The sequence below is a fragment of the Cervus canadensis genome, chromosome 21 (assembly GCF_019320065.1).
Source record: "Cervus canadensis isolate Bull #8, Minnesota chromosome 21, ASM1932006v1, whole genome shotgun sequence".
NCBI classification, from domain to species: Eukaryota; Metazoa; Chordata; class Mammalia; order Artiodactyla; family Cervidae; genus Cervus; species Cervus canadensis.
The window spans coordinates 46,758,278-46,780,396 of NC_057406.1; the positions used below are offsets into that span (position 1 = coordinate 46,758,278).

General features: G+C 41.1%; 1 protein-coding gene and 2 non-coding genes across 6 annotated transcripts in view; 2 read left to right on the top strand and 1 right to left on the bottom strand.

Annotated features, from left to right (window-relative positions):
• LOC122423898 (HIV Tat-specific factor 1-like) overlaps positions 1–14,767 on the bottom strand; it is a 326,655-nt gene extending 311,888 nt beyond the window's left edge. For 3 of the 4 annotated variants that reach the window (XM_043441365.1, XM_043441359.1, XM_043441361.1), the window contains exon 1: positions 14,633–14,763. The gene's annotated coding sequence lies outside the window, so the exon portion shown is untranslated. Of the gene's footprint in view, positions 1–14,632 lie in introns of all 4 variants that reach the window. The other variant, XR_006264239.1, reaches the window with a different exon arrangement.
• TRNAD-GUC lies at positions 14,431–14,502 on the top strand. Its single transcript has one exon. It is a non-coding gene; the product is annotated as a tRNA-Asp (tRNA).
• A 357-nt stretch (positions 14,768–15,124) lies between the features above and the next one.
• On the top strand, positions 15,125–15,196 carry TRNAW-CCA. The gene has a single exon. It is a non-coding gene; the product is annotated as a tRNA-Trp (tRNA).
• The last annotated feature ends 6,923 nt before the right edge of the window (positions 15,197–22,119 follow it).

The following is a 22,119-nucleotide window of genomic DNA, read 5'->3' on the forward strand; positions in this document are numbered from 1 at the left end:
CCTCCTGTCACATCAGCGGCTCCCACCGATTCTGTATCATGATGAGTTGTATAATTATTTCATTATATACCACAGTATATTAACAACAGAAATAAAGTGCACAACAAATGTAATGTGTTTCAATCATCATGAAACCATACCCGACCCCCCTACAAAACTGGTCATGAGTACCAGAAAAGGTTGGGGACCATTGCTCTAGACAGCAGGAGAGGGGCCATACAGGTAGGAAAGTATGAGAGAGAGAAGATGCCCATCGCCTGACTATGTTCCTGCAGATGTCTGTTACCTGACCTAAACTACCTACAACTCCACCAGATGATCCAACTGTGGCATATCTTGTGGTTCCCAGAACTCACTCTTGATCTGACCCCTGACTTTCCAGAAGGAGCGCTTGGGTTCTCTCAGTTGCTGAAACCAAACTTGACCTGCGGATCTGTTCAGCTTATCTTCTGAGACCCTGCCACAATGACTGCGCTTGCCACTCAGCTGTCAAAAATCTGAACAATATATTACCTAAGGATACATACAGGTGGTAAACATATAAAGCAAATCAAGGGGAAATAACCCAAAAAAATCAGACTAATGGTTATCTGCTGAGGAGGAGGATGGAAAATATGATTAAGGAAGAACACACACAGGGAACTTCAAGTCACCGCAATGTTTCATTTCTTAACCCAGGTAATGCAAGTACCATTTTGTCATTATTCCTTAACCTCTCCATATATGTTTTATACAACCTTCTGTGTATATTATACTTGCTACATAAGTGCCTAACAATAGTAGCATAATTATAAAATGAACAGGTGTAAAGACACGAAGTTAAACATTAAATTTTCATCCTGACTGCTTTGCCCTAAAATGCCTTTTCCTAAAATTTACTAAAATGTTAAAAGTATTGGTTGTAGGAAATTGTTGTTGTTGTTCAGTCACTCACTCGTGTCTGACTCTTTGCAGCCCCATGGACTGCAGCACACCAGGCTTCCCTGTCCTCCGTGATCTCCCAGAGCTTGCCCAAATTCATGTCCATTGAGTCAGTGATGCCATCCAACCATCTCATCCTCTGTCATCCCCTTCTGCTCCTGCCCTCAATCTTTCCCAGCATCAGGGTCTTTTCCAACCAGTTGGCTCTTTGCATCACGTGGCCAAAGTATTGGCAGGTTCAGCATGAGTCTTTCCAGTGAACATTCAGGGTTGATCTCCTTTCTGTCCAAGGGACTTTCAAGGGTCTTCTCCAGCACCACAGTTCAAAAGCATCAATTCCTTTAGGAAATGGAATCCCTAAAATCCAGGAACCCTTTAGAGTTTCCCTTATGAGAAAAAGGTAGAATATTTGATAAACAGGATGAGATTGGATTCATACCTGTGATGTTATGACTTGTACATTTCTCATAGTTATACACTCATACATATTTATACATTTCTCATATGTGATTTATACTTTTCTCAAGCATACTTCCCAAATACATTTGGTCTTCATCCACAATTCCTGGCTCACAGCTTCCCAAACCGCTGGAATTTCCTGAGCAGTAAGAGCAGTGGGGTATTTGATCTCTTGTCCTCAGTTCTTGAAAAGGGGTCAGGGAAGGTGGTTTCTGGATTCCACCCAAGAATGGGGGCTGGTTGTCAGGAGATCCAACCATGTGATTAGAGGGTTGGAGCTTTTAGTCCCACCCTTCAACCTCCAGGGAAGAGCTAGTGGCTGGAGACTGAATCAGTCAACAATGGCCAATGGTCTAATCAGTCCTGTCTGTGTAATGAAACCTCCATAAAAACCCAGAAAGCCAGGGTTCAGAGAGCTGCAGGGTTGATGAACAGGTGGAGATTATGGAGAGAGGCACCCCTGGAGAGGGCATAAGAGCCACAGGCCCTTTCCCCATACCCAGTCCTACGGATCTCTTCATCTGGCTGTTGATTTGTATCATTTAATATTCCTCATACTAAACTGGTAATCTAGTAAGTAACCTAGTAAGATTTTCCTGAGTTCTGTGAGCCACTCTAGCAAATGAATTAAACCTGAGGAGGGAGCCACAGGCCCCTCGAGTTTGTAAGAGGTTGGTCAGAAGCACAGGCAACAGCTGGGGCTTGCACCGTGTGGGCCTGAGCGCTCTACCCGTGGATCTGGTTCCATCTGCAGGTAGACAGTGTCAGAATTGAGCTGAATTCTCAGACACCCAGCTGGCATCCAAGAATTGCTTGTTGATGTGGGGAAGCCTCTACACACACACACTGAAGATGGATCTGGGAACTCTTTTGGAATACCTCAAATCTCACATCAAAATAAACTCCAGGTGGATCAAGATTTATATGTCAAAAAAAAAAAATGAAAATCTTAAAGTACAAGATGAAAATACAGGAGCATTATTTTCCAATCTGGAAGTAGGGAAAGCCTTGGTGAACATGATATAAAACACAGAAGCTACAAAAGACAAGCTAAGTCTAAAATACATTTTTTAAATTCTGCCCAGGAAAACAAAAAACACCAAAAACAAACTCAAAAGACATGAAAAACTGGGGACAACTATTTGCCTTCCTACAGATCAATAAGAAAAAGACCAATAACACAATTGAAAGTGGGCAAAGGATATGAACAGACACTTCCCAGGAAAGAAATTCCAAATGGCTTTTGAATATATGAAAATAAACTCAACCTTCTCCATAATAAGGGAAATACAAATTAAAGCTACCAGATTGGCAGATACAGATTTTGATAACACCATGAGGATGGAGGTTAAAGAAACAGATGCTCTCACATATTGCTGGTGGGAGTGTAAAATGGCTCAATCCCTGTAGAGAACAATTTGACAATATCTATCAAAATCTAAAATGCATGTTTTGGCAGGCACCATGAGTTTACACCCCAAAATCATTCCTCCATGTTCCTTGCTAACAGAGTCCAGGTGCTGAGGTGGCAATGGGCCAAGCTCCAAGCACTAAGTTTGCTTGTCGATTCATTCATAATTATTAAGTGCTTACTCTGTATTAGGCACTGTTCTGGGGATACAATATTGAATGACGTCGACCAAACTTCAGCCTTCATGATCACCCTGCACCTACAGATTGATATTCTGGGGAAGAATGGCAGCTATGGCATTTTGTGTGTACTTCAAGTAATAGATAACCGTATAGTTTTCCATCCAAATCAAGACATTTTTGAAAGCCAATGACACGCTATTAATAAAATGCACTGGGACAAATGGGAACACACAAGGAGAGCGCCAAGCAAACTGGGAAAGATGGTCACTCTCAGTAATCGGGAGATAATGAGGGTGTCACCACCATCTCAGCTGCTGTTCTAAACTGACTCCACCAGGAAACTGTGTAAGAAAAGTAGGACCCAAACTAGCTCTGGAGAAAGTACGAACGACAGATACATACGAAAAGACACTCAACCTCTTTAATTATGAGGAAAATTGGAATTAAGTCAGTAAAGAGATGCCTTGAAAGAACCTGAAATAAAGGATATAGTCACAAGGCTTTCAAAACATATGCACCTTTGTGTGATTTGAAGTTTCAATGCAGTATGTAATTTTCCAAGCATTTATCTCCAGACATAAAAGATTAAATAAAACATACTGCTAAATTAAGGAAAAGCAGTAATAAACTAACATATTTCAGTTAGTAAAAACAGCTCAGAACACTAGAATACTAAAAACCAGTATCGTATACGTATGGCTGAGTCCCTTTTCTGTCCACCTTTTTTAATATCACAACATTTTTAATCAGCTATACTCAAATACAAAATTTAAAGTTAAAAAAAAAAAATCAATACTGTAATCACTAACCATTTTTGCCAGATAGTTTTCCAGAATGTCTGTAACCCGATAAGGATGAGAAACACTGGTAAACAACGGCCAGAGTGCTTCTGGAAAGGCTTTCTTAAGGGAAAACTTCAAAAGGGGAGTTTTCTGGAGTTGAACCTTTCCTCAGGTTCCAATCCTGAAAGTGGCCATAATGCCCAGAGCTGCAACCATGAGGTGACTATCATGAAAATGTTACATTAACTGTTGACCGAAGCCACCTGCCTTGGCCAGGCTCGGTAATAACCTCTTGCTTGAGTGGTCTCACAATGGTAGGTCCCAATAAGAAATAGGGTGCTGCTGCTGAAAACTAACGGGGAGAATTCAGGAGGGCCAAAAGCAGGGAGGAGACGCCAGCCCGTAATATGTCCTGAAGCAAAACTAGCCGGGAAGAACTCGGGAAGGGCCAAATAGAGGGAGGACTCAGGTTCAATCTCTGGGTCAGGAAGATCCTCTGGAGTAGGAAGTGGCAACCTGCTCTCCGCATTCTTGCCTGGAAAATTCCCATGGATAGAGGCCAGTGGACTACAGTACATGGTGTCACACAAAGTCAGATACGACTGAGCGATTAAGCACACACACGTACAAACTTATCGAGCCTTACACACTTAAAAATATTGTCTATATTGGTTGGTTGATTTTTTGGTGGCTTTTTTTTTTGGTTGGTGGCTTTTAGTGGAAATATACTTTGAAAAAAAACATGTAATTTGGTGAAAATGCCATACAAAGAACTAAATTATAGGCAAAAAGGACCTTCAATATCAACTTTCACATTACACTGAAAACGCTTAAAGTGGCAGAAATCATTACCAGCAGTCAAGCCCAGGTATTCAGACCCCTTTCATTTAATTTATTTGCACTCAATTCAAAGTACTGATTTATGTTTTAATTGTAGATAAAATGTGACTTTCTTAATGCGGGAGACCTGGGTTCGATCCCTGGGTTGGGAAGATCCCTTGAAGAAGGAAACGGCTACCCACTCCAGCGTTCTTGCCTGGAGAATCCCATGAACATAGAAGCCTGGTGGGCTACAGTCCACGGGGTCGCAAAGAGTCGGACACGACTAAGCGTCTAACACAACACAACAAAATGGGACTTTGTTCATTTTAGACCCCAAACACCTGTGCGGAATGCTTTGAGAATTTACGTTATCGTTTTTTTAAAAATACCAGATGCCAAAAAAAAAAAAAATACCAGATGCCGACTTTGTTTTTCAAAAATCACTTTCCACACCTATGGTTTCAAAGACTAAGCCTGCCAAGCTTGTTGGCGCTTGAGTCCTTCCTCTAAGATCCCACACATCTCGTCTGCGGGACCGTCTCGGGGGCGAGCGGCGCGTGAAATGGCCGTGATCTTCGCAGGTTACTGGCTGGCTATACCTCACTGGGACACCAGAGGGCGCGCGGAGGGCTGGCACTTGTTTTTCTTGAAATACTGAATCAAAGTCCGCGCAGAAAACAACAAAAGGCTGGGAACACAGCGGCCAGGAGACAAAGGGACGAAGAAAAAAAGCCGCATGCCCTGTTTCACTGGCGTGGAAATCTGCTTCCTCATCCACCCACCTCCCTCAAGGAACTACATATAAACAACTAACGCTGCAAAATAATGAAATCTTGGACTGACAAGGACAATCAGAGAAGGGATTATTCACCCTAGTTCTATCACCAGGTGTGTGTGTGTGTGTGTGAGCCTTCTGCTTTGCCTAATATTAGTGACTACTGACCCCCTCCCCGCCCAAAATATTTGTTTTTCTGCGTTCATGAATAATACACGCACATAGTAGAAAATTTAGAAAATACAGAAAAGAAAGAAAGAGATCAACAACATACTCTAACTTGGATACAATTACTTTAAACATTTTCACTATTCTTTCCAAACTTTTTTCAATATTTGAAATGCATAGAAAAATAGTACTCCGTGTAATTTTGTGCTTTCTTCTCTTTTGTTATATAATCAACTTCATTTCTATCAATGAATTCTGATAACATACCCTTACTAATCTCATGAGTGAATCACAGAAGAATAAGGAATGTAAGAAGGGCTACAGCTTTTTCCCCAAGATAGCACCTGGAATGTCAAACCCAAGTCGTGCATATGAGGCAAGAATTTTTCTGTTGCTTGGCATTTAGAAGAGGAAACAGGTAAAGACTAAAGCAAAGAAACAGAAACTATTTCGTCCCATCCCAAATAATGAACTTGTCCTTCCCAGTTGTCTGAGGGTGAGTCCAAAGGGCCAGGGGAGAGAGTGGGTCACCAAGACCCATGGGCCTGCGGGTGAAGCCAGTACATGCCTTAAGGTCAAACAGATCCATCTGCACAGCTACGAACCAGCAGGTCAGCAGGTGCCCAGTTGGCCCAGGAAACAGTCGGAAGCAGCAAGCTCAGTGACCTTGAGTCTTGGGGCCAGGGCTAGCAGGTGTCTTCCTCAGAGATGGGAAAGGAAGCAGAGACCAGTCTGGGCAGATAACCACCGGGAGGTGATGCCAAGATCCGATGCCCTGGAACAACCACCCCCTACCCCTATTTTACACCTCATCACTCAGTCCTCAGATTCCCTAGCATTAGTACAGCAAGGGAAAGAAAACGGGGTGGGAGCAGCAGGGGAGGAGTGGTGTTCTCAGTCCTGGAGCTCTCTGGACCTCGGTCTCCACGTCTGTAGAAGTGAAAGGGAAGAAAAGATCTAGGGTTCCTGCCAGTCCCTCAGAGTCTGTGACCTCTTACCATCCCCAACTGTGCACAACGATGAGAGATGAAGATGGTCCCTGCCTCCTGCAACCCAAGAGCAGCAACCCTCTCTTCCTAGGTGGCGCAAGTGGTAAAGAATCTGCCTGTGAATGCAGGAGATGCAAGACACACAGGTTCAATCCCTTGTTCAGGAAGACCCCCTGAAGTAGGAAATGGGAAGCCACTCCAGTGTTCTTACCTGAAAAATTCCAAGGACAGAGGAGCATGGAGGGCTACAGTCCATGGGGTTGCAAAAGAGTCGGACATGACTAAGCATGCATGTATACATGTATACGTGTAAATCCCCGCAAACTCTCACACGTTCTCTGCTTTAGCACTTAGTGCTTCTGCCTTTCAGAACTGCCAGAAAACATTCCTCCTTTTCTTTCAAAGTTCATCATCCTTTGCACACCCAGCTAGGTTTTTTCCAGGCACCTGAGGCAGAGGTACTTCTTCCTTCGCTGTGATTCCGTACTATTTTGCACACACTTCCATCACTTTCTACCTGTATAACCGTAGCCTTCCTATGTCTGTTTCCTCATTTGTAAAAGGGAAATTATTGTACCAAACTCAAAGAATTGTAATAGGATTAAATGGTTAACAGATGTAGAGCACTTAAAGCAGAGCCTACACTTATCAGGCCTTAAGAAGCATCACTACAAACAAAGCTAGTGGAAGGAAAGTTATGACCAAACTAGACAGCATATTAAAAAGCAGAGACATTACTTTGCCAACAAAGGTCGTCTAGTCAAGGCTATGGTTTTTCCAGTAGTCATGTATGGATGTGAGAGTTGGACTATAAAGAAAGCTGAGTGCCAAAGAAGTGATGCTTTCGAACTGTGGTGTTGGAGAAACTCTTGAGAGTCCCTTGGACTGCAAGGAGATCCAACCAGTCCATCCTAAAGGAAATCAGTCCTGAATGTTCATTGGAAGGACTGATGCTGAAGCTGAAACTCCAGTACTCTGCCCACCTGATGGGAAGAACTGACTCATCTGAAAAGACCCTGATGCTGGGAAAGATTGAAGGTGAGAGGAGAAGGGTAGAACAGAGGATGAGATGGTTGGATGGCATCACTGACTCAATGGACATGAGTTTGAGTAAACTCTGGAAATTGGTCATGGACAGGGAGGCCTGGCGTGCTGCAGTCCATGGGATCGCAGAGTCGGACATGACTGAGTGACTGAACTGAACTGAACTGAACATTTATCAGGTTCTCGATGAGCCTGGACTATGCCTCCACCATAGCACTTAACAAACTGTATTATAACTATCAGTGAAAGGGTCTACCTCCCACATGATCTGAGTTCCTCAAGGTAGGATGTGAATCTTATCCATATCATTGTCCTCAATGCCTAGCTCCATGCCTGGCACAAAGAATAAAGCAGTAAGTGTTGGTTGTGCCTCTTTAATACATATTTTTATTTATTTCACTGTGCTGCATCTTATTTGCAGCATGCAAACTCATGTTGAGACCTATGGGATCTTAGTTCCCCAACCAGGGATCAAACCCTGGGACTGGAGAGTCTTAGTCACTGAACCATCAGGGACATCCCCATGGGTGTGTTTTTAATGAGAAAGAAAAGGCTGATTGAACTACAGGGGGCATGCTTTTGTCTCTCAGTTTTAACTTTGGATTATTGGTTAAATAAATCAGGCCAGGGAAAAGTGAAGTATGCTTTTTTTCTCCTTAATAATCTAAACATGTACCCATCTAGGTCTGTTTTCTAGACCCAAACCATAAACATTTAACTTTGAATTTTAATGTTTAGGGAGGGTTAATTCTCATATTTGCATGGGAAGTTCAGTGATTTAATAGATAAAAATAATGTTTCTGTGAATGAACGATTATAGAATCCAGAAGCTACTCAGAAGCAATTTAGACTCTCTTTAATTGTGGGAAGGAGGGAAGGGAAGAAGGAAGGTTGAGCAGTGAGTTAGCCCAAGTTCTTATTTACATTATGCCCAAAGGTTGGGTTGAGGAAGTGAGCCTAATAGAGAAAAAAGGGAAGAGACATGAGAAACCAGGTCATGCATGCTATGAAAAAAAAAGTTATTAAAGAGCATAGAAATACACGACACTGACACACATATATTTCAAATATATATGTCGCTATTTCCCAAGATATAGATCAGATATATCTGATAAAAAGACTAGTAATCAGAATGTACAAAAACTTTCAACAATCCAATAATAAGAAAACAAACCAATTCTCAAATGGCCAAAGATTTGGATACTTAAATAAATCCATGAAAATATGCTCAGCACCATTAATTATGAGGGAAAGGCACATGAAAACTATAGTGAACAGAGGGTGGGGGAGGGTTGCATTAGGAACTTGAGTCTAGCAAATGCAAACTATTATATATAGAATGGATAAACAACAAGGTCCTATTGTATAGCACAAAGAACAATATTCAATATCCTGTATTAACATAATGGAAAAGAATATGAAAAAGAAAATAGATATATGTGTATATACATGTATAACTGAATTACTTTGCTGGATACCAGAAACTAATACAACATTGCAAATCAACTATACTTCAATTAAAAAAAAATTAACATTGGCATCACAAAAAAAATAGACTACAGTGAGATCCCACTACACATTTATTGTTGCTGATGTTGTTAGTCACTCAGTTGTATCTGACTTTTTGTGACCCCATGGACTGTAGCCTGGCAGGTTCCTCTGTCCACGGGGTTCTCCAGGCAAGAATACTGGAGTGGGTTGCCATTTCCTCCTCCAGGAACATGTCTATTAGAAAGGCTCAAATAAAAAATATAATAGCAAGTGCTGGCAAAGATATGAGACAATAAGAACTCTCATATATTGTTGACAGAAATGCAAAATGTTACTGCCACTTAGGAAAACAGTTTGGTAGTTTCTTGTGAAGGTAAAACGCTAAGACTCAGCAGTCCCATCTAGGTATTGACCCAAGGGAAATGAATATGCATGTACACACAAAAACCTGTACACTAATGTTTGTAATAGCTATCTTGATAATAGTCAAAAACTAGAAAAAAGGCAAACGTCCATTAACTAGTGAGTGTATAAACAAACATCCATACAATATAACACTAATCATCAATTTAAAAAAACTATTGATACACACAACATAGATGACTCTCAAAAGCACAATGCTAAGTGAAAGAAGCTATATTCAAAAGGCTACAAACTGCACAGTTCCATTAATATGACATTCTGTAGAAATGAAAATCTGATCAGTGGTGCCTGGGACTGGAGACAGAGGACTGACTGTAAAGGGCCATAAGGTGACTTTCTGATGAAAGTGATGGAAATAGCCCATAACTTGATTGTAGTGAAAATTCATAGAATGGTATGCATAAAAAATGAATTGTTCTGTTGTAAATTATACCTCAATAAATCCTAAAAATAATAAATAAATAATAATGAATCAGAAAAACATCTACTTTTGTTTTATTGACTACCCAAGGCCTTTGAATGTGTGGATCACAATAAACTGTGGAAAATTGTTCAAGAGATGGGAATACCAGACCACCTTACCTGCCTCCTGAGAAATCTGTACCCAGGTCAAGAACCAACAGTTAGAACCGGACATGGAACAACAGACTGGTTCCAAACAGGAAAAGGAGTACATCGAGGCTGTATATTGTCACCCTGCTTATTTAACTTTTATGCAAAGCACATCATGAGAAATGCTGGGCTGGATGAAGCACAAGCTGGAATCAAGAGTGCCAGGAGAAATATCAATAACCTCAGATACACAGATGACACCACCCTTGTGGCAGAAAGTGAAGAAGAACTAAAGAGCCTCTTGATGAAAGTGAAAGAGGAGAGTGAAAAAGTTGGCTTAAAATTGAACATTCAGAAAACTAAGATTATGGCATCTGGTCCCATCACTTCATGGCAAGTAGATGGGGAAACAGTGGAAACAGTGGCTGACTTTATTTTGGGGGGCTCCAAAATCACTGCAGATGGTGACTGTAGCCATGAAATTAAAAGACGCTTACTCCTTGGAAGAAAAGCTATGACCAACCTAGACAGCATATTAAAAAGCAGAGACATTACTTTGTCAACAAAAATCCAACTAGTCAAAGCTATGGTTTTTCCAGTAGTCATGTATGGATGTGAGAGTTGGACTATAAAGAAAGCTGAGTGCCAAAGAATTGATGCTTTTGAACTGTGGTGTTGGAGAAGACTCTTGAGAGTCCCTTGGACTGCAAGGTGATCAAACCAGTCCATCCTAAAGGAGATCAGTCCTGAATACTCATTGGAAGGACTGAAGCTGAAACTCCAATACTTTCGCCACCTGATGGGAAGAACTGACTCATTTGAAAAGACCCTGATGCTGGGAAAGATTTAAGGTGGGAGGAGAAAGGTAGAACAGAGGATGAGATGGTTGGATGACATCACCGACGCAATGGACATGAGTTTGAGTAGGTTCCAAGAGTTGGTGATGGCCAGGGAAGCCCAGAGTGTTGCAGTCTATGGGGTCACAGAGTTAGACACAACTGAGCAACTGAACTGAACTGAACTGAATGAAGCAGAGACCAAAGTTCTCAACACAGCCTAAGAGACTTTGTCTCACTCCCACTGGTCTTTCAGCCTTGTCTCTTCTGTGACCTTCCTCATGCTCCCTGGTCACGTCAGCCTTCTTTCAGCCCCTATGCTCACCACATTTCCTCAGTTCCTATAACCTTTGCACATCCAGTTCCAGCTACCAAGAAAGCTGTTTCTTCTGCATCTTCTTCCTAAAAACTGTCACAGTTGTAATTTTACATTTTTGTTGTTGTCGTATTTATTCTGTGTCTCCACTATTAAAATGGAAGCTCCGTGAGGTCAGAGTCTGTCTTTGTTCATCACCATATCTCCTGCCCCTCCACACTGTGCTGGTACAATGACCGGTACAACGAATATTCAACTATTACATTCAACTGCATTCTGTATGTCTCAGTCTTAACACATCTCAAACTAAAAGCTTCTTATCCCCCAAAATACCACTCCACTGACAGAGTTGCCATGTTGCAGAATTCAAGGAATGATGGCCACAGAGTGTCCCAGGGAATGATGGCCTGCTTATTACCAGCTGCGCTCCTGACACTGGACTCTCCATATGGATCGTGTGCTCTGAACTTGAGTGTTATTCTTCTTGACTTCAATTGACGGTAACTCTATTCTTCCATCAGGCCAAAACTTTTACAAGTGTCTTTGATTCCTCTTTCACTCTCACACCTCACAGTAACTTTACCAGGAGATTCTACTGGCTCTACCTTCAAATTACATCAGCTCCTTTCACGTTCCCGACCACTCCCACCCCAGCCTGAAGCTGCTTCTCTTGTCCATGACTGTCTACTCACAACTGAGGAGCTAAGAACCCTTTAAAACATAGACTAAAAATTCCCCTGGTGGTCCAGTGGCTAAGATTCTGTATTCCCAGTGCAGGGCCCAGGTTCAATCCCTGATCCTGCATGCTGCAAGTAGCCAATATCCCATGGGCCATAATTAAGACCTGGTGCAATCAAGTAAATATAATTTTTTAAATTAAATAAGTTAAAAAATAAAACATAAACCAGGCCATGTCATTTCTCTGTTCAAAGCCCCATAATAGCTCCCTATTTCTCAGAATAAAAGCCAAAGTCTACAATGAACTTTAAGGCCCCACAGGCTTCCCAGATAGCTATGTAACTACACCTCTTACTTCCCTCAAGTCCGTTCAAATGTTACCTTCTTAAAATGAGGCTTACTTTGACCATTCTATTTAACTTGCCACTCTCCAAACCCATTTACAGTGCCATTATTTTCTATTTTCACTCCTGTCACCATCTAACGTATTTATTTATGATCATCATCGTTTTTGGTCTGTCCTCCTTCTGTTAGAATATAAGTTCCACAAGAACAAACCTGTGCTTATTAATTGAAACCTTGTGCATCTAAAGCGATGTCAGGGATACTGGAGGTTCAATCCTGAATGAATAACTGTGGTGTCTGCTAAGTAATAGAGATTAGTAAATATTAGTATAGGAATAAATTGACATACAAAGTGATAGAAGCTTTTCTCTCCATGACTCATATTTCTTTGTTAATATACATATACGTGGAACTGTGCAGCAGGGTAAAAACTGCACAAGATTTGCAGTCAAGGTTTGAGTGATTCCTGGCCTCTCACCACTTCCTGCCTGTATACAAGATTCTCTTACTGGAACAAAACACTCGCCCTGTGACCTCACGGGGCTTGTTGGGAAGATAAAATAAATGTGAATAGTTTTGCAAGCTATCCAAACAGTTTAGGAAAGCAATATTCAAAACTTTCAGTAACATCAATTGCCATCACACTGTTTACCTCCAAAGAGAGTTCTGTGCGCTCTGTACTGCCAGTCCGATTTTAACCTTTCCTTTCTCCCAGTGCTGACACTAAGAAACCTCTGAGCTCCCTTACCCTGTTCAGGTTAGTTACCCTCTCTCTTCCTTTCCATTTTAGGAAGATGGACAGCAGGTCTTGAGTTCCCTGCTCCATGACCTCTGCTGACTCAGGCTGCTTCTTCCTGTCCCTAGGGAGGATAAGAGAGGAGCAGTACAACACATGGGTGGCTCCTGGCATAGCTTTAGCTGAGGTGGAGAGGATGGTGTCTTTTCTGAAGGGACAAAGATTAAGGCTCTTCTTCCACAGCTTGGAACCCGGTGCAAACAGTTCTGGAGACCTGGTTTCCCATTGCCCTGCGGCCCTCCAACTGAGAGATCTGAGGCAAGTCCCTTCCATATTAACCGGAAAAGGAGATCATCACAGTTATCACAGTGCCTTTTGGGCTTCGCAAGAGTTATTGGAGGGTCAGAAGTAAGGAGGAGGCCCGGGGACAATGAGTTTTATTGAAGCTCTGGGTGTATTTAAGACTGAAAAAAAGAAAAAAGCTCCCAAAACAGGTTTCAGAAATTGTCATTTTTTAAAAATGTGTTTAAATCCAAAATCACTTTCATCAGATGGAAAACACCATGCAACTTGTGCTCCATAAAAATATACTAATTCATAGTACAAGGAATGTGTCTTAAGAGACGTAAATTTAAGTTCTATAATAAAAACTTTTAATCATGTCGGTTCGTAACTATACATTCGCCTATTTAGAGTTATCATTGGAAGTTTGTAGGTGAAGCCCTCTTGATTCTCCTGAGAACAGGGTTGGTCCTGTTTAAGAAAAGGCTCACGATAATACAAATTAATGTCAGTGTACTTACCTAACCCTATGTTTAATCAATGGCACAACCTTGTTTTTTAACTATTTAAATATATTATTATTTAAGCATTTAAGTATTTGTCATTTCCGATTAAACTGTAGATGCCTCAGGAAAAAGACTAAATATAAGAAAAATCAGCGAATACAATTTCCTTTGGCCTACGTGAGTCCTTTTGTGTCTCAAAAGCTTACAAACTGTTTGAACAGGCACTGGACCACAGAACAACTCTGACTGCCCGGGACATCTGGCAACCATATGATATTCTTGAACTTCGACTAAAGAAAGAAAATATAAATTTGTGGAAGTAAAGCTCTGCTTCCTAAAACAACATTATAAATAAACTATACGCCAATAAAGTTAAAATTAAAAAAAAAAAAAGACCTTCTGCTTCAACTCACGCATTCTTGGTGACTAAAAAACTAAATTAAAACTATCAAAACAAAAATCTCCCACCAGAAACCTAAATCACCTGGAAAGCATATAAATTCCGGCAAACTATGTTCAACAATTCACCATGACTAAAACTTGAGGCTCATTTTGTTTCATTTATTCTAAATCATTTATTCTTTTCACTAAGAGTCCAAGGCGCCCAGAACAGATGTGAGCAGCAAAAGTGTTGGGGTTTTCACATTTGGAGGTAGCTGGCAGAAGCGAGAGAAATCTTAAAGGAAAACTTGTGAAGCACGTAGGCAACAGCTCCTCGTTAGTATAGTGGTTAGTATCCCCGCCTGTCACGCGGGAGACCGGGGTTCAATTCCCCGACGGGGAGGTTGGCATCTTTCTTTTACTAACCACCACAAATATTTCACATATTTCAACTGTCCGACACAGCTAACAAATACAACATGCTGTTATTTTCTGTAAATGCGTCTTTTCAAAATGATAACTTTTAAGCTCACCATGAAGTAAAAGCCAACTCTGAGGGTAAATGCTTTATACCGTTTTCAGAAGGATTAAGAAGAAAACGTTTTGGAGGACACCCGCTGCTCGCTTCCAGCAACAAGCTGACGCTGGCTGGCAACGCCTGCGCAGTAGCGCCCCGCCAAATTCCAAATGGAGGTCACGAACTCGGCCTACGGAAGCAGGAGAGAGAGAGGGCCGAGGCTCCGCCCTTAAGCGGGCGGGTTGGAACGGAAACCGCTCACAGAAGAAGAGGAAGGACCGGTTTCCTTTGACCCGGAGACTCAACTAAACGAGAAACTCCATTCTCCTGCGTCTTTTAATCCCATCCTAGCCTAGGTAGAGGGCTAACTATGAGGAAAATCTTGCAGCTAAAGGAATCAGTCTCCGATGAAGAACCAAGGAGAGAATGGAAGGAAAGGCGAAGCGCTCCCGGAAGAGACGCCATTTTATCGGAGTCCTAAGAAACTGCGCGAGCAACAGCCCGGCAGGACCTCGTGGCGCAACGGTAGCGCGTCTGACTCCAGATCAGAAGGCTGCGTGTTCGAATCACGTCGGGGTCATGGGCTTTTACTTTTAGGCCTTCTGGTTTCTATGAACTAGATGTATTCAAGCTAGATGTGTTCCCGCCATTTTCTGGAACTGCCTTTGATCACAGGATTAAATCTTCCTTGTTCAAATGTTATCCCAGTAATCCTCAGTCTGCAAAAAGACAAAGATCACCTTCGTCTGCCTAAAGACAAGGATCACCTTGTAGGTGGTCTTTTGGGTCTTTTTTTTCTGTTTGGCCTTGTGATTCTGTCATTGAACATGCATAATGCATAGAAATGTGGCTATTGCTGTTGTGCGTTAGTGAGCATATTAGCTAATGGTGGTCCCTAAAGGAACGTACAATACATAAACCGTACATGCTGTGTTTTCCAAAAACAATTTTAGACCTGTTTGCCTTTGGAAAGCAAGTCCAACAAGGTACAATTTCTAACATTGTGTAATTGTTACACCAACATGTGCACGTTGTACACTCTCACAGGTGAAACTGTGGCACACAGAATAGTGACTAAGCCAAGACCCTGAACCTGGTGATAACTCCAGATCCCACTCTTCACTATCTTAAAGGTTGAAACAAACTGTTGAAAAAACTTCCCAGAAGCCGTTGGCCCTAAGTGATACCAATGCATCTTTTATCTTTTCACCAGCTAATGCAAGTAGTAATAAATTAGGTACCACTTTCAACTATTAATCTCATAGCAGGAAGCAAAGCTTACTCATCCACCTTTGTAAGTTCCAGGACTCGTAGCACTGAATAGTGCCTGAAAGGCATGTGTCAAATATTTGTTGTACAAAAAGTGAATGGCAAGACCATGAGAAATTATTAGTTTTGGGGTTTTTTTAATTGGGTATATTCCATGCAAGTCCCTGAGTTTTCTTGCTCAGTATTTTGAATATGGCAAATACTAATTTCTTACATTTCAGCCTATGCTAGCTTTGGACATCATGTTTTTGCGTGGGTCTTTGCTTTCTTTTTTGGTTGGATTGAGATTAGAGCATACATTTCAACAGATGTTTATGGACCACTGATACTGCGATGAACACTGAGGAAAAGGTTACACGCAGTAAAAGTGGAGTTTTTTTGAGCAGCGGAAAAAAGATACGTTAAGTAACCAAACACCATAATATATTGGCGTGAGTGGCATGAACAGAGTGGTGTGACGGTGCTAAAATACAGACATTAGGTAGTTCAGAAAGTCTTCATAAAGGAAGATCTTGAAAAATAATGAAAGCTTCTATGTGACTTTAAGGCATTTATTCATCCAGTGGACATAGGTGAATGCCTTCTATGAGTCAAGCACGTCACTTAGTACCCCTGGCATCTGACGTCTTCCAACTATAAAAGTTGAGCTTCCTAGGGCTGCCACAGCAAAATACCGCAGACTGGGTAGTTTTTAAACAACAGAAATTTATTTTCTGACAGTTCTGAAGGTTAGAAGTCCAAGATCAAAGTGAAAGCACAGCTGGTTTCTTCTGAAGCCTGTCCTGGGCTCATAGATGGCCACTTTCTTGCTGTCTTCACATGGTCTTTCCTGTGTACGCATACATCCCTAGTAGCTCTCTCTGTGTCCAAGTTTCCTCTTACAGGACACCAATCAGATCGAATTAGGGCCCATTCATGGCTTCATTTTAACTGAATCACCTCTTAAAAGGCCTTACCTTGGAAATACAGCCACATTTTGAAGTACCAAAGGATTAGGGCTTCAATATATGAATGAAATCAGGGTACACAATTCAGCCCATAAAGGAAGTAATGGTCTTTCTTCCCCCTGGCAACTTTGCATATGCAGCATAACAAGACAGCTGGGACTAAGAATGGTATCTCATTTGTATAAATCATACTCTTGTGAGGCAGACAGAGCAGTTTGTATTACCTTGTAAATCATTTTATTTGGCAGTCCCAGCAAACTAATACAATTTCTTTGGAGAACTACTATTAATAGTTATTCATTATTGCTGGAGAGGAAGAGAGAAGTAAAGCTGTAAAGATAAACAGGAGTCAGATCACCCAGGACCCTTTGTGCCATTCTAACTAATTTAGATTTTATTCGGCAGGCAATGCAGAGCTATTATTTAAGAATGTGACAAGGTCAGCTATGGCTTTACAAAGAACGTGAAAAATGGCCTAGAACTGCTGTTGCTGGACCAGCATCCTGGAAGCAAGTTAAAAATGTAAAATTTCAGGCCCCACTCCAGACTCACAGACTCAGAGAACTCTGTGGGTGGGCCTACCAACCTGAGTTTTAACCAGGCCTTCCAGGTGATTCTGATGCAAGCTAAAATATGAGAATCACGGGCCTAAAGAGCAAGGCTGGACTGGAGGCCCCACTTACCTCAAAGAGTTGTTAAGAGAGTCACATAAGATAAAATACACAGGGCTTCCTTGGTGGCTCAGTGGTAAAGAACCTGCCTCTTAAGGCAGAAGATGTGGATTTGATCCCTGATCCAGGAATGTCCTACCTGCCAAGGAGCAATTAAGCCTGTGGCCACAACTACTGAGCCTTTTTGCCCTAGATTCAGGAAACCACAACTATTGAGCCCACGTGCCACAGATGCTGATGCCCACACACCCTAGAACACATGCTCTGCAACAAAAGAAGCCACCACAATGAAGCCTGTGCACTGCAACTAGAGAGTAGCCCAAGCAACAACAAAAACCAGCACAGCCAAAAACAAAAAGAAATTTTTTTAATAAAAGTAAAATACATGAAAGTGTCTTCGATGTTGTAAAGTTCATTAATTTATATCACTGTTTAGTTACTAAGTCGTGTCCGACTCTTTGGCAACCTCTTCATTAATATTTATATCATTATTAACAGTTCTATAACTCTAAAATGGTCACTTCACAGGTTTTAGCTTCTTTCCCAAGGCTGAACATTTGTACTCTTTCACAATGGCCCGTTTTACTGACTTGATGTCACTGTGAAATAACCCAAAATCCAACACATCATTTAAACTTCTACAATCATTATATAGGAATGATATAAGGAAAGAGGATCTGGAATACACAAGTTGATGTTTGAATTCTCAAATTCTGACACTTAATGGCTCTGTGATTTTGTTCTATTTCACTAACAACTTTTCCAGTCTATCATGTATTCTTACAAGTGGATTTATCCCCTAGTACAGAATGCTCTGAGCATTTGTTTCACCCATTTAATAAGATAGCTTTCGCTTTTGAATTGCTTTTAATCAGTTACTTAGGACTGATGTACTCCGGAGGAACTGATAAAATGGAGCCTTTAGAAATGAAAACTAAAAAACAGGTTGTGAATTCTGATGAGACAAGTGATTTCCCAATTTCTCACACTAATTCAAAGTAATTACGCTTATAAATCATAAGTAGTTATGATTACAAAGTAGAAAAGTAGTTACTATGAAATCATATGTGTTCACTGTAAAAATAGAGAAAAACATAAGGAAAATCATCTGTTCCCATCTCCTAGAGGAAACTACTATAAACATTCTGGTCTATACTCATTTAGTTCATTTAAATATACACATATCCATACACATCTCAGTTCTTCATAAAACTGAGATCTTACTCTAATATGGGTCTCTTTTTCTTTTTGTATTTTACTTACAGTTGTGTTGTAAACATTCTCTCATATTCTTAGATAAATGTCATGTAGTATTTCATTATCTGCTCTGAGGTGACATCCTTAAATTCACAACCAAGTGCTATACAAAACAGGATAATGAAAAATAAAAAAGCCACCTGTATGTTAATAACATTAAGAACTCCAGAAAGGGAAATGAAGTGTTTCCAATTGTTTTAGAAAAAAAATTTGTAAGAGTTTTCTGACAAAGTAATTACATCATTTTAAGTCTGTGGCTTCACATAGAAATATCTTTCCATTGTCTCCCAAAGCTTTGGGTATCAGAGCTGTAACATTTAAAAAAAAAAACCTGTTTTGACACAAAAGATAATTTAGAAATGTTTTTATATTGGATGAATGTAACACAAAATAAAAAATGAGTCTCTTTTTTAAATTCAGAAATTTCACAGATGACTGAAAGCATCAAGTCCTTGAGAAGGCTGAGACCCACAGTACAACCGGTAGAATTCACTCTGATAGGACACCACTTCAATTTAAACAAGAAAGATCCAAGAGAAAATGTGTGCAGACTTGACTGTCTGAAATTGAGGCATTCCCCACAGATGGTTTCTATGTTCTCAGTTATGAGGCAAGGTCATCAGCTGAAAATCGGGACAGGTTGGAGGAAGGGATGTGACTAATTTGAGGAGAGAGGTGAAAGTATGAATGGTTAACCCAGAGAGTGTCAAGTGCTCCTGTGAGGTCGGAGGTCATTAATTAAAACCAGTTGGTGTATGATTTTTTTTTTTTCAGCAATCTTGGGTGCAAGCAATGAGAAAGTCTGTTCCAACAAGTTTCAGTCCAAGCAAGGCTCCAAGTTCCTTCAAGCAAGAAAAAGACACTGGACTGAGAGAGTTGAAAATGTTTGCAAAAGAGTGATTGTAAGGACTGATAAGGGAATCTAAATCAGTTGAGTTGGAATGATTAAATAATGGAAGCAGGAAAAATAGATTTTTTTTAAAGTATTCAGTTCAGTTCAGTCACTCAGTCATGTCCAACTCTTTGCGACCCCATGAACCGCAGCATGCCAGGCCTCCCTGTCCACCACCAACTCCCAGAGTCCACCCAAACCCATGCCCATCGAGTCAGTGATGCCATCCAGCCATCTCATCCTCTGTCGTTCCCTTCTCCTCCTGCCCTCAATCTTTCCCAGCATCAGGGTCTTTTCCAATGAGTCAGCTCTTCACATCAGGTGGCCAAAGTATTGGAGTTTCTGCTTCAACATCAGTCCTTCCAATGAACACCCAGGACTGATCTCCTTTAGGATGGACTGGTTGGATCTCCTTGCAGTCCAAGGGACTCTCAAGAGTCTTCTCCAACACCACAGTTCAAAAGCATCAATTCTTCGGTGCTCAGCTTTCTTTACAGTCCAACTCTCACATCCATACATGACACTGGAAAAACCACAGCCTTGACTAGACAGACCTTTGTTGGCAAAGTAATGTCTCTGCTTTTTTTTGGGGGGGGGGGGTTTTGTCATACATTGATATGAATCAGCCATAGATTTACACTTATTCCCCATCCCGATCCCCCCTCCCACCTCCCTCTCCACCCGATTCCTCTGGGTCTTCCCAGTGTACCAGGCCCGAGCACTTGTCTCATGCATCCCACCTGGGCTGGTGATCTGTTTCACCATAGATAGTATACATGCTGTTCTTTTGAAACATCCCACCCTCACCTTCTCCCACAGAGTTCAAAAGTCTGTTCTGTATTTCTGTGTCTCTTTTTCTGTTTTGCATATAGGGTTATCGTTACCATCTTTCTAAATTCCATATATATGTGTTAGTATGCTGTAATGTTCTTTATCTTTCTGGCTTACTTCACTCTGTATAAGGGGCTCCAGTTTCATCCATCTCATTAGGACTGGTTCAAATGAATTCTTTTTAATGGCTGAGTAATATTCCATGGTGTATATGTACCACAGCTTCCTTATCCATTCATCTGCTGATGGGCATCTAGGTTGCTTCCATGTCCTGGCTATTATAAACAGTGCTGCAATGAACATTGGGGTGCACGTGTCTCTTTCAGATCTGGTTTCCTCAGTGTGTATGCCCAGAAGTGGTATTGCTGGGTCATATGGCAGTTCTATTTCCAGTTTTTTAAGGAATCTCCACACTGTTTTCCATAGTGGCTGTACTAGTTTGCATTCCCACCAACAGTGTAAGAGGGTTCCCTTTTCTCCACACCCTCTCCAGCATTTATTGCTTGTAGACTTTTGGATAGCAGCCATCCTGACTGGTGTGTAATGGTACCTCATTGTGGTTTTGATTTGCATTTCTCTAATAATGAGTGATGTTGAGCACCTTTTCATGTGTTTGTTAGCCATCTGTATGTCTTCTTTGGAGAAATGTATACAATGGAAAAAAGACAACCTCTTTAACAAGTGGTGCTGGGAAAACTGGTCAACCACTTGTAAAAGAATGAAACTAGAACACTTTCTAACACCATACACAAAAATAAACTCAAAATGGATTAAAGATCTAAATGTCAGACCAGAAACTATAAAACTCCTAGAGGAGAACATAGGCAGAACACTCTCCGACATAAATCACAGCAAGATCCTCTATGACCCACCTCCCAGAATATTGGAAATAAAAGCAAAACTAAACAAATGGGATCTAATGAAACTTAAAAGCTTTTGCACTACAAAGGAAACTATAAGTAAGGTGAAAAGACAGCCGTCAGATTGGGAGAAAATAATAGCAAATGAAGAAACAGACAAAGGATTAATCTCAAAAATATACAAGCAACTCCTGCAGCTCAATTCCAGAAAAATAAATGTCTCTGCTTTTTAATATGCTGTCTAGGTTGGTCATAACTTTCCTTCCAAGAAGTAAGCATCTTTTAATTTCATGGCTGCAATCACCACCTGCAGTAATTTTGGAGCCCAGAAAAATTAAGTTTGCCACTGTTTCCACAACTGCCATGAGTTGATGGGACCAGATGCCATGATCTTAAGTTTTCTGAATGCTGAGCTTTAAGCCAACTTTTTCACTCTCCTGTTTCACTTTCATCAAGAGGCTCTTTAGTTCTTCTTCACTTTCTGCCATAAGGGTGGTGTCATCTGCATATCTGAGGTTATTGATATTTCTCCCGGCAACCTTGATTACAGCTTGTGCTTCCTCCAGCCAGCGTTTCTCATGATGTACTCTGCATATAAGTCAAATAAGCAGGGTGACAATATACAGCCTTGATGTACTCCTTTTCCTGTTTGGAACCAGTCTGTTGTTCCATGTTCGGTTCTAACTGTTGCTTCCTGACCTGCATACAGGTTTCTCAAGAGGCAAGTCAGGTGGTCTGGTAGGCCTATCTGTTTCAGAATTTTCCACAGTTTATTG